The 9,357-nt window shown below is 41.5% G+C and overlaps 1 long non-coding RNA gene and 1 other non-coding gene across 4 annotated transcripts; both read right to left on the minus strand.

Moving 5' to 3' along the window:
- Positions 1 to 1,416: 1,416 nt before the first annotated feature.
- On the minus strand, positions 1,417 to 8,101 carry LOC117435960 (uncharacterized). 3 transcript variants are annotated; one of them, XR_004549491.1, is made up of 4 exons: positions 8,035 to 8,101; positions 6,424 to 6,469; positions 3,237 to 3,283; positions 1,417 to 2,689 (listed from the first exon to the last, which is right to left on the minus strand). It is a non-coding gene; the product is annotated as an uncharacterized lncRNA (long non-coding RNA). The 3 variants fall into 3 exon arrangements; XR_004549493.1 differs by having other exon boundaries at positions 8,031 to 8,067; XR_004549492.1 differs by lacking the exon at positions 8,035 to 8,101 and adding an exon at positions 7,324 to 8,016.
- Positions 2,853 to 2,923, minus strand: LOC115947211 (small nucleolar RNA SNORD50). The gene has a single exon (XR_004081159.1). It is a non-coding gene; the product is annotated as a small nucleolar RNA SNORD50 (small nucleolar RNA).
- Positions 8,102 to 9,357: the final 1,256 nt, after the last annotated feature.

Here is a 9,357-nt window from a genome sequence, read left to right on the forward strand (position 1 = left end):
CAATAATCCAGAACAAAGTTTGTCTAGCCATTGATTTCTTGGACCACAGCCCAAGAGCCATCTGACACTTAAAGTTCAACACTAATAACAGCTAGTTCAAGATTTCCCCAGACTATTTAAAGCACAAAAAAGCAAAGCGCTTTCATGCATTTTACAGCACAATCTCAACTGAAAGTTTTAAATCCAGCAAGCTATTTTGTAAAACTGAAGCTTAATTAAGGATTGTTGCAGAGACATCTCAGGCCACATGTTCCAAACCTATCACACTAATTCTTCACAACTGCATCCCCTTATCTCCGTCACTTGTATAAACCATCTTACTAGACTCAAAAGCATGCCAGAACTAAGTATGCAAGTGGTTTGCAAACAAAATATTCCTCTCCTGCCAAGCAAAAAACCCATTACAAGTATTACTCTTTCCATCTTAGTTATAAAAATTATGTTTCTGCATAATTTTTACTAGTCCCATATTCCAAAGTCTCTGGAGTATAGCATTAGAGTTAAAACATTTGCTCATTTTTGTAAACATCACACTAACATTTTTTCATTGGTTACCCATCTTCTGCAGGTCTAAAGCAAAAGACCATTCATAAACAAAGAGTCTGCAGCTGAACAGTCAATATGCCTTACCACTGACCACATCTACATTATCCTATGCTAAGGTGTATCTTTTAAATGATTAAATACTGCTTCTGGAAGCAAGCTTCCACTGCCCAATATGTACAGTAACTTTCTCTGGCACCTTTCATCTAATATCAGAGACCATTCCCAAAGTATGTTTTAGAACACAGAACATGACTGATCTGAAGTACTTGCGTATTGTTACTGCCACCCACAACCCAGAAATTTTCTCGACACTAGAAATCACAGTAGTTCTCTCAGATCTACACATACCAATACCTCCTTAAAAGTTTCTGTATTTCATATTAGCATCAGTCCAAAGGATAAAAATGTTACCTCAACAGGCCAGAACACTCTTCTAGCCCCTGTAACTCAAGTCATATGCAGATCTTTTTGAGCATCTATCACAGTACTTAGCAGGCATCACTGCTGTATTACCCATTTCTCTGGTCTTTGGCATCTTTCCTCCACAAGAGGCTGACCTAGCTAGGACCGGCAACTGTTTTGACTTACCATCCAAGGAGCTTCACTAGATCTTGTCAACAGCACTAAGATTTTTCACAGAAAAAGTGCAGTGGGCAAGAGAGATGGGTCCTGTCCCACTTCTAAAGTGCATAATCATTAATGGTCTTTATGTTGTCCAGAAGTCACTCAAGCACAATGTGGCTTATCGCATGTCCAGCACGTGCTATACCAATGAGAGCAACAAAGCCATGTTGCCTTTGTAGCTCTTACAAAGCACAAGCTGTGAAGGAACACGGTGGTGTGACTACAGACCTGATGTGCAACAGCTAGGTTTTCCATATCCTCATCTTTATTCAAGAAATAGCAAGTACAAAACATAGAACATGGAAATACCTACCCTTCTCAGTAGCATTTGTTCACAAAATAATAAATCCCATTGAAGGGAAAGCTGCTCTGCAGATTTCTGCAGGTTCCAATACCTTGTGATTTACACAGCCGCTTGCTGAAAAGGTGCAGCCTTTAGGCAAAGTCACTGGTTTCTGCTTGTTAGCAATAACAGCACAGGAGGTGCTCAGCCAATATGTTCCCAGAGATCAGTCATACCCCTAGCATACATTTTAGTAGTGACATGGATATTTATTTCTGTATTTATTCCCTATGCTTTAAGTGCTCCTACCGGTAATGTTCTGCTCTTCACGATACTGCCTCAACAGAAAATTAGGCTTTTCATGGAATTTGTCACTTAGATACAAGCACAGGTCATGAGCTATAGGAATTCCTCCAACTCTCAAGGGAGAGCACTGCTGATATCCAGTGTAGTCATTCTTGGCTGCAGCCTAAAGGGTAGATTTTTCTATTCTGCTGCATTTTGAAATGATTCAGTTACTGTAGCTCTATCAATTTTTACGTATCGTGTCACTATTGCATTTCTTCCTTTTTAAAGCATTTCTGATAAATCAGCCTGAGTCATGCTTTGAGATAGATTACCTTTTCTGTAACCACACATTTCTCATGATACCTGTTATGTATTTCTCACGATACCTGTTATGTATTTCTCACAAGTGTTTCATGTTTATGCTTCCATGCCACATCCACCTCCTCTGCTTCATCCCATCTCCTGCATGACACCACCCTCAAAAAGCAGGTTCACCAGTTTGAATTTGAGCACCCATTTTGCTTTCTCCCTGTCTTTACAGGGCCTACCTGTGAGTTCCATTGTTTTATTACAGATCTTCATTATCAGCAACTCTGCAGACCCTCATATTTTAAAACAGCTAAATACCCTGAGGGGTTTTTCCATCTATTGAAGCTCAATACTCATTTCCCTAATATTGCTGCTATCCTCCCTACAGAGGGCAGCTCAATGTTTTGGGAAAAGCACTGTTTTAAATATGCAGAGTGTGTGATTTTGGTTAACACGCAGCTTTTGAGAACAGTATCCACTAAATGAAACTGCAGCAGCTGTTTCAGCAGGCTTTTAAAAGCACAGCATCCCACTCCAAGCCAAAAAAAAACCAAAAAACTCTTCCGGTGTTACTCTTCCTTTCAGTTACAGATCATCCACATTTGTAAGGCAGCACTGGCAAAGTGTTCCAACTCATCACTGGAAAAAGAGAACAAGGCTCATTTGAGTGAGAAATTGCACTTTTCAAGTAAGACACAACACTATACATACATCAAGGTGTTACCAATTCTGTAAAAAACCCTAAAACCTCATAGAAGTTATAACACTTCTCAGAAAGTTTAGATGAAACCTTTTGGTTCTCATCTCAGAATCCGGATCCGTATTTGTTTTTTCAGCAAAGAAATCAGGTTCGGGATAGGATCATCACAGATGAGACAAAAGCAATACAGAAAATGTAAATTTAATGAAATATTCTCCAGTCCTTTGATATATTTCAATAATAATATACACTTAAAACCTTGCACATATGTTTAAAAGTTAACCAAGGTTAGGCACAGCTGTCAGCACACATTGCGCCTTGGGAAACAAGTGTTCTTAAATTCCAGTTATGTACAGAATTACCAACCAGTTTAACATATCAACTGATTAAGTGTATCAGGAACTGTCATAATACAAAGAACTCCCTGAACTGCTAGCAGTTTAGACTTAAAATGAGAAAACATTTAGAAGCTTTTCAACTACATACCTTAATAAGCTAAAAGCATTTGTTCCTACATTTTTGATAATTTTCCTCTAAAAAGAAAAAAAAAAGGACATTTATTAGTTCAGAAAAATTTCCTTTCATCTCTCAGAATACAACTTGCCATCTATTTAATCTCTCATACAGGTCATACTGCATTAATAAACACATGCTGGACTAGTATCAGTATACAGCAACTTTTGTGTAACTTGGAAGTGTAATTGTGCCACAGTAAGATTTATTTTGCCTCTCTTGGCCAGCTATTGACCAACTTTGCTATGAACTATGATAGGAAACTAAGCCATCAAGTATAATTCCCCTGTCCTTTGGGGGGGTGGGGGAGGAAATCACAATGTTCATTTCTGAAAATTAGTTAATACCAGGTTCTTAACATCTATGAAAGCATTAAAAAAACAACGAACAAGCAAGCATTAAATGGAAACCCCTGCATCCAGGCAACATTCTTCTCCATACAACTCCTGCAAGCAACAGAAGAACTTTTTACTCCCATATAAAGCTTTTAAACTAATCCACATTTATTGGAATTCAAGAGTTGCTACTTCCAATTTTGCTCTAGATCAGCCATGTAAGTCACTCCACTTCCTACTTGCAATACTGCCTGTCTAAACAATACAGTATTTTATATGTAGCACTGCTCCACAAGAAGTTTCACTCTCACGTTTGAACTTCACATACCAGACAAAGTCCTTCAAAAGAAACTGCTGGTAGCTGGCAAGGTATTTAAAGTTACCTTTCCTTAATAAGGAGTAGAATAAAATTACAGATTCTGCAGTAAGTCAGGAAAATTAGAATTTGTCCTCGCTCTTTAGATTTTTAACACCTTAACTAAAAAGAATCTTTGGATACTCAAGAACCAGTGCAGTTACAAGTGAATTTCACTGAAAAGATTAAATTCAGATCTTTAGGTAAGAATGAAGTTCTTGAGAAAGCCACTAGGAGCACCTGATGCACAGTAAGCATCCACCAACATGCTTTCTGACTGCTGCAAGCATGTTATCTAGCCCTTCTGAATTAGTTTACCTCTAAAGCTGCAACAACTTGAATATAATTACAATTCACCACCAAATTCCACCTTTAATCATTAACATTACTTTTTCAAAATGTTCACATCTAAGTGAGCCTCTAGTTGAAAGTCTCTAGAGGGTCAAAATGCAAATGTCATCACTATCTTCCAAACACCAGCACAACTCCTTACTAAGGTGCTTTTAATACTCAGCTAAGGCTTATTTACCCACTAAGACAGGATACCTCAAAATTACAGGAGTCTAGCATTTCCCCCTCTCTTCTGCAAAGGCATCAGCTTTTGCAATAACACATACCCATGTCAACATGGACCCAAGTCAAGTTTAAATAATGCACCAACATCCTTATTCACAACTTGGAGGATGATGGCACCCAGGCTATCCACAGGGACAGCAGTAAAAGTAACACTGCGATAATAACTGAAAAATTAAGTGACTTTTGAAAGAATTAAGTGGTTTCAGCACGGTAGCTAGATCCATACGAAATTTCTCATTAGCGTATCAGGTTTGGCAGTTTCATCACGATTCACTACTTAAATACCGGGAATTGTAACATCATTCATACATTCCACAAAATAAGTTGTGTCTTCCCTACGTAGATGTACTGAAAAGGGAAATTACCAGTAACAAAAATTTTCAGCTCCTTTATCAATGTTACCTCTTTATCTGTTGTACTACAGTTACCAGGAAATCTTTCATTGGGACACCCGACATTCCCACTGTTAAGATACTGCTCACAACATTGAGTAAAATAACTACAATATATTCATGCATAGCATAGCACAACCAAGTAGGAACAACCAAGTTTTACTCTTGTGGATATTCCTCCCAACGACTGGTTGTAAGCTTTGGAGTCAAATTAAACAGAATACAGATCCTGAAGTTATTTCCTGGCATCTCCAGAAAGTGAGTATCAACTATCACTGGAACCACATACACCTGTATATATTAACAGGTCTCTAGATGTCCCCTTTGTTCTCTTCACCCACGCACTTTCTTAAATTAATGTCCCGATAAAGCACAAATTAACATTTAAAAGCCATCCTGAAGTAATCTTTGTCAGATTTAGTACGAATACTCTGGATAGGTGTATTTCACCAGCTCTTCTGACAAGGACCCAAATACACTGTACATCAACTCCCCAGCCTACACATTTCTAGACCAAGCATGCCTGAAACACAGTGCCACCTCAATTGTAAAGCTAATGACACACCTACTAATTTGATCATATGTGAATTTTACTCAGCTATTTATCATACTAATTTATCCCCACTAGTCATTCAAAACATAGCTTTCAAGAGAATTCACTTGTGTGTAACTATTTTTCTACTACCAATAGTGCTTCCATGAAGGACTTAAACTAGAATTAAGCAAAAATTACCTGTTAAAGTAAAAAATGTGCCCTGCTGTGGTCTAGCATAATCTCACATTACTATGTCAGAAGAATAATCACCAAGTACTAAAAATTTCACTTTTTCACACAGCAATTTAGTATTTCAAGATTAATATTTTATGCACTAGGAAAAAAAAAAAAGTACCCTGAATTGGGTTTTGGATCCTTCTGCAATCACTATGAGGTCTGAAGAATCAAGATATTTAAGATTCTATTTCAAAAATATTTATGAGTGGCACATATCCACAATGCAAAACCACTGCCTTTACATAGTTTGTAGGATCATTAACTCAATAATTACATTCAAATATGATAATGTCTGCAGATTAACTCCAACATATGCCCAAGGCCAGACAGCTAACCTGCACCACCTCCAAGATCAGTATAATTTAGCACAAGTTAACTGAGTGATTTATCATGTAGATCTTCATGCTTATGCCATAGCAAAAGAAATTGAACTAAGAACAACTGACCTAAGGGCTCACTTTAGCACAGTGAAGAGCACAGAAAAAATCATCAAATAATTACTCATCGGTTTAATGGAGACTATGAAAATTCAACATACTCTTAACTGGTTTTCCTTCTGTCTCACTCAGTAGCCATATAAAGATGACAACTGTCTAGCATTTAACACATACTTTTGAGACACAAAAATATGGAAATCAAGTGAGAAAATAAAGCATTTATTATTTTTATCAACAATGGAAATGCGGTGTTACTTCCAAATCAATAAAATTAAAAACTTCAGAGCCATTACCTTAATGCTTCTACACTGGACACCACTGAAAACTCCTCCATCATACCTAAAAAACAAACAACACCTGAAATGAGTATATCCTTATCACCGGACCACTAAGTCACATACATTGAGACAATCATGAACAACCTCACAAGTCTCAGAAGCAATAATGTTAAACACCAAGTCTTAATTTACAGGAGGCCTTTTAGAAGGCAGCAAGAAATTAAGCCAGTTTTAAGTAACAAAGGGGTAATGAGTCACATCCACTTGAAATCCCATGTTTAAAGTACTGTAGAAATAGCTGCATGCACCCACTACTACACTTCAGTCTGAAGGACTTTTAATGAAAATTCATAATCTCAAGGTTTCAGTCCTTTACATACTGATTTCAATTGATTTAGCAAATTCAGTTTTCAATACATAGCAAATACTTAAATCTACCAACTTAACCAGCCAAAGAAAACACAGGACAAACTATGTATTTTTTCATATTCTATACTTAATATACACACATCCCAATAATAATGTTTCTCTATCTGCACTACACAGATCAAGTAAATACAATAACCATTAAAAATAACCTATTAAACATGTTTGCTTCAGATTACAAAATCAATTTAAACCATGGAAAATCTCGAGCTTGCTTATTACACCCAATAACCAAGCATTACATCAATGGCTTGTAAAGACTCAGAAATTTTACAGTTCAGTAACCTAAGATGTGACTCAAGACTATCCTTAAAAAAGCCAATTTAACACGGAATGAACGTGCCCCACGCCTTCTTACACGAATGCGGCCATTTCCTAATCTTTGTTTGAAGATAATAGCCTAGAATCCTACCCGTATTTTTTTATTGCATTTCTTGTTCTTTAATAAGTACTAGGGCTCAGTGACATTAGAAACTCTACTTCACTCACTAGAACACCTCATTCCCATGGTGATGTTTAGGTCGATTTCATTCCTCAGCATTAACCAGCATTTTAAGTGTGAACTCAAAAGGCAAGGGAATGAAACGAAAGCCAGCACCACCCAGGCAAGAGCCGGCTCCCAACCACAGCCGATGCCGCCGGCAAGCAGCATCTTCCATACAATCAGCCCGAGGGCACCCGACACGGCCCCCTACCGCCGGCCGGGCCTGCAAGCGATCAAAATGGCGCAGGCCAGCCGCGCCTCGCCGGGCGCCGCCCTCATCAGAGCAAGATGGTGCCCGCCGCCCTCGCCGACCGCTGCCGCAAACTACAGGCCCCAGCGTGCCCCGCGCCACAGGACACCACTTCCTGCAGAGGCAACTGGCCATGTTACGCCACCGCCTTCCTCTCCGCGAGGGCGCGCGGTGTTCTGGAACATGTAGTCCATCCCTCCATCCACTCTCCTCCGCAACGGCGGCAGCAGCGGGGAGCCATGCACCACCGGACGGCCCCGCCGCTAGCCTGCACCTGTCCGCGGCCGCTGCTCCAACGTGCGCGCCTCGCTCGCCAGCTCCAGCCTCTAGCACTAGGCGAGCGGCACTCCGGGCAGACCTCCCCAGCAGCCCAGCATAAAAGAGAAGCGCAGGCATCCCCCCGCCCGCCCTCGGGAAGCGGCGCACACCACAGCCCCAACCGCTACTCCAACACTACCTCACCCACCACCACGGGCGCTCCGCGGAGAAAGAGAGAGCGAGGGGGGCGCTCGCAGCCTTTATATCTGCTCTGCAGGATGGGAACGAGGCTGGCTCCGCCTCCCAACCCAGTGAGACGAGGGGCGGGGCGGACCTCTTCCGGGGCCGCGCTTCATCCAGCCCGGCGCGCTCTGGGGTGGTGTCTTTTGCTTTGTTAGCGGGCTCATGGCCGCTGACGTGATCCCGTCAGAGCCTGCCTGGGGCTCGCTGGGCATGAGGGGAGTGTCACCGCCGTCTGCTTGGCTGCCCGCCCTCCGGGGGGGCTGGAGAGGGGAGAACGGGACGGGGCTGCCCGCGCCCGATGGGGATGGCGTGCCCTGAGAGGGACAGACAGAACGAGTGCTCGTGTCCGGGTTTTAGTCTCGCTGCTGCTTGTGCGTTTTGTATTACAGAGGTTTTGTGCAAAGCGCAGAGCTGCCAAATGAAAGCAGGGACCTATTGCAGCTCCACCTCCCAGGCAGATCACATGCTTTTCACTGAGTGCTCGTTTCTTCTCTCTGCTGTTACTGTTCTCTAGGGCTCCAAGTGATTAACCTTCTATATTTTTGCCTGAATGCTTCAGCCTTCCGTCGTCTGTAATTAGATGTTCTGAAACCTTTACTGCAAGCACACCCTTTTCGGTTTTGGAAACGGCACACAACACTTTATATTTGTATAACAAGACATCAGGGCTGAAAAGCCTCCTCTTACCTACAATAGGCAAAAAAAAAAAAACAGTTTTTCACTCTAGAAAGTGTGGTGAACCAAAGGGTGAGCTCCCCCAGTACCAGTGCTTAACTTCCAGCGTTAGCACATCAGTCAGAAAGCAGCTCAATCTCCAGATGAACCAGCCTTCTGTACCATTGGAAGCACTGGTGAAAGAAGTGCGAGGAGGCACTGGGCTACAGTGGGCATGGTAGGAGTGCTGTAGCTTAGATGATGTTCAAAGCGATGTGAAACCGTATCCCAAGTTCCTATTAATGGAGGTCCTCATTAATTGTTTGTAAGCTGTTAACTTTTTTTTGGTCTGCCTGTTTACTGAGAGAGGTTTAGTGTATCAACGTAGCTGAGGAAACCAGGAAACCCAGTGAACAAAACCAGGGAGCTTCTGACTTTAGCTCCCTGCAAGACTGCGCATTCCCACACAGTGTAAGCACTGGTGGTTGGGAGTGCTGGTTATAATGGGTGATTGCCTCTTTTGAGGCCCACACAAAAGTGTGTGTCGTGGTTTAAACCCAGCCACACAGCTCGTTCACTCACTCACTCCCCCCCTTGCTCCCCCGACTCCTGGAGAGTTGGGGAGGAGAATCAA

This window comes from Melopsittacus undulatus, chromosome 3 (assembly GCF_012275295.1).
Source record: "Melopsittacus undulatus isolate bMelUnd1 chromosome 3, bMelUnd1.mat.Z, whole genome shotgun sequence".
Taxonomy (NCBI): domain Eukaryota; kingdom Metazoa; phylum Chordata; class Aves; order Psittaciformes; family Psittaculidae; genus Melopsittacus; species Melopsittacus undulatus.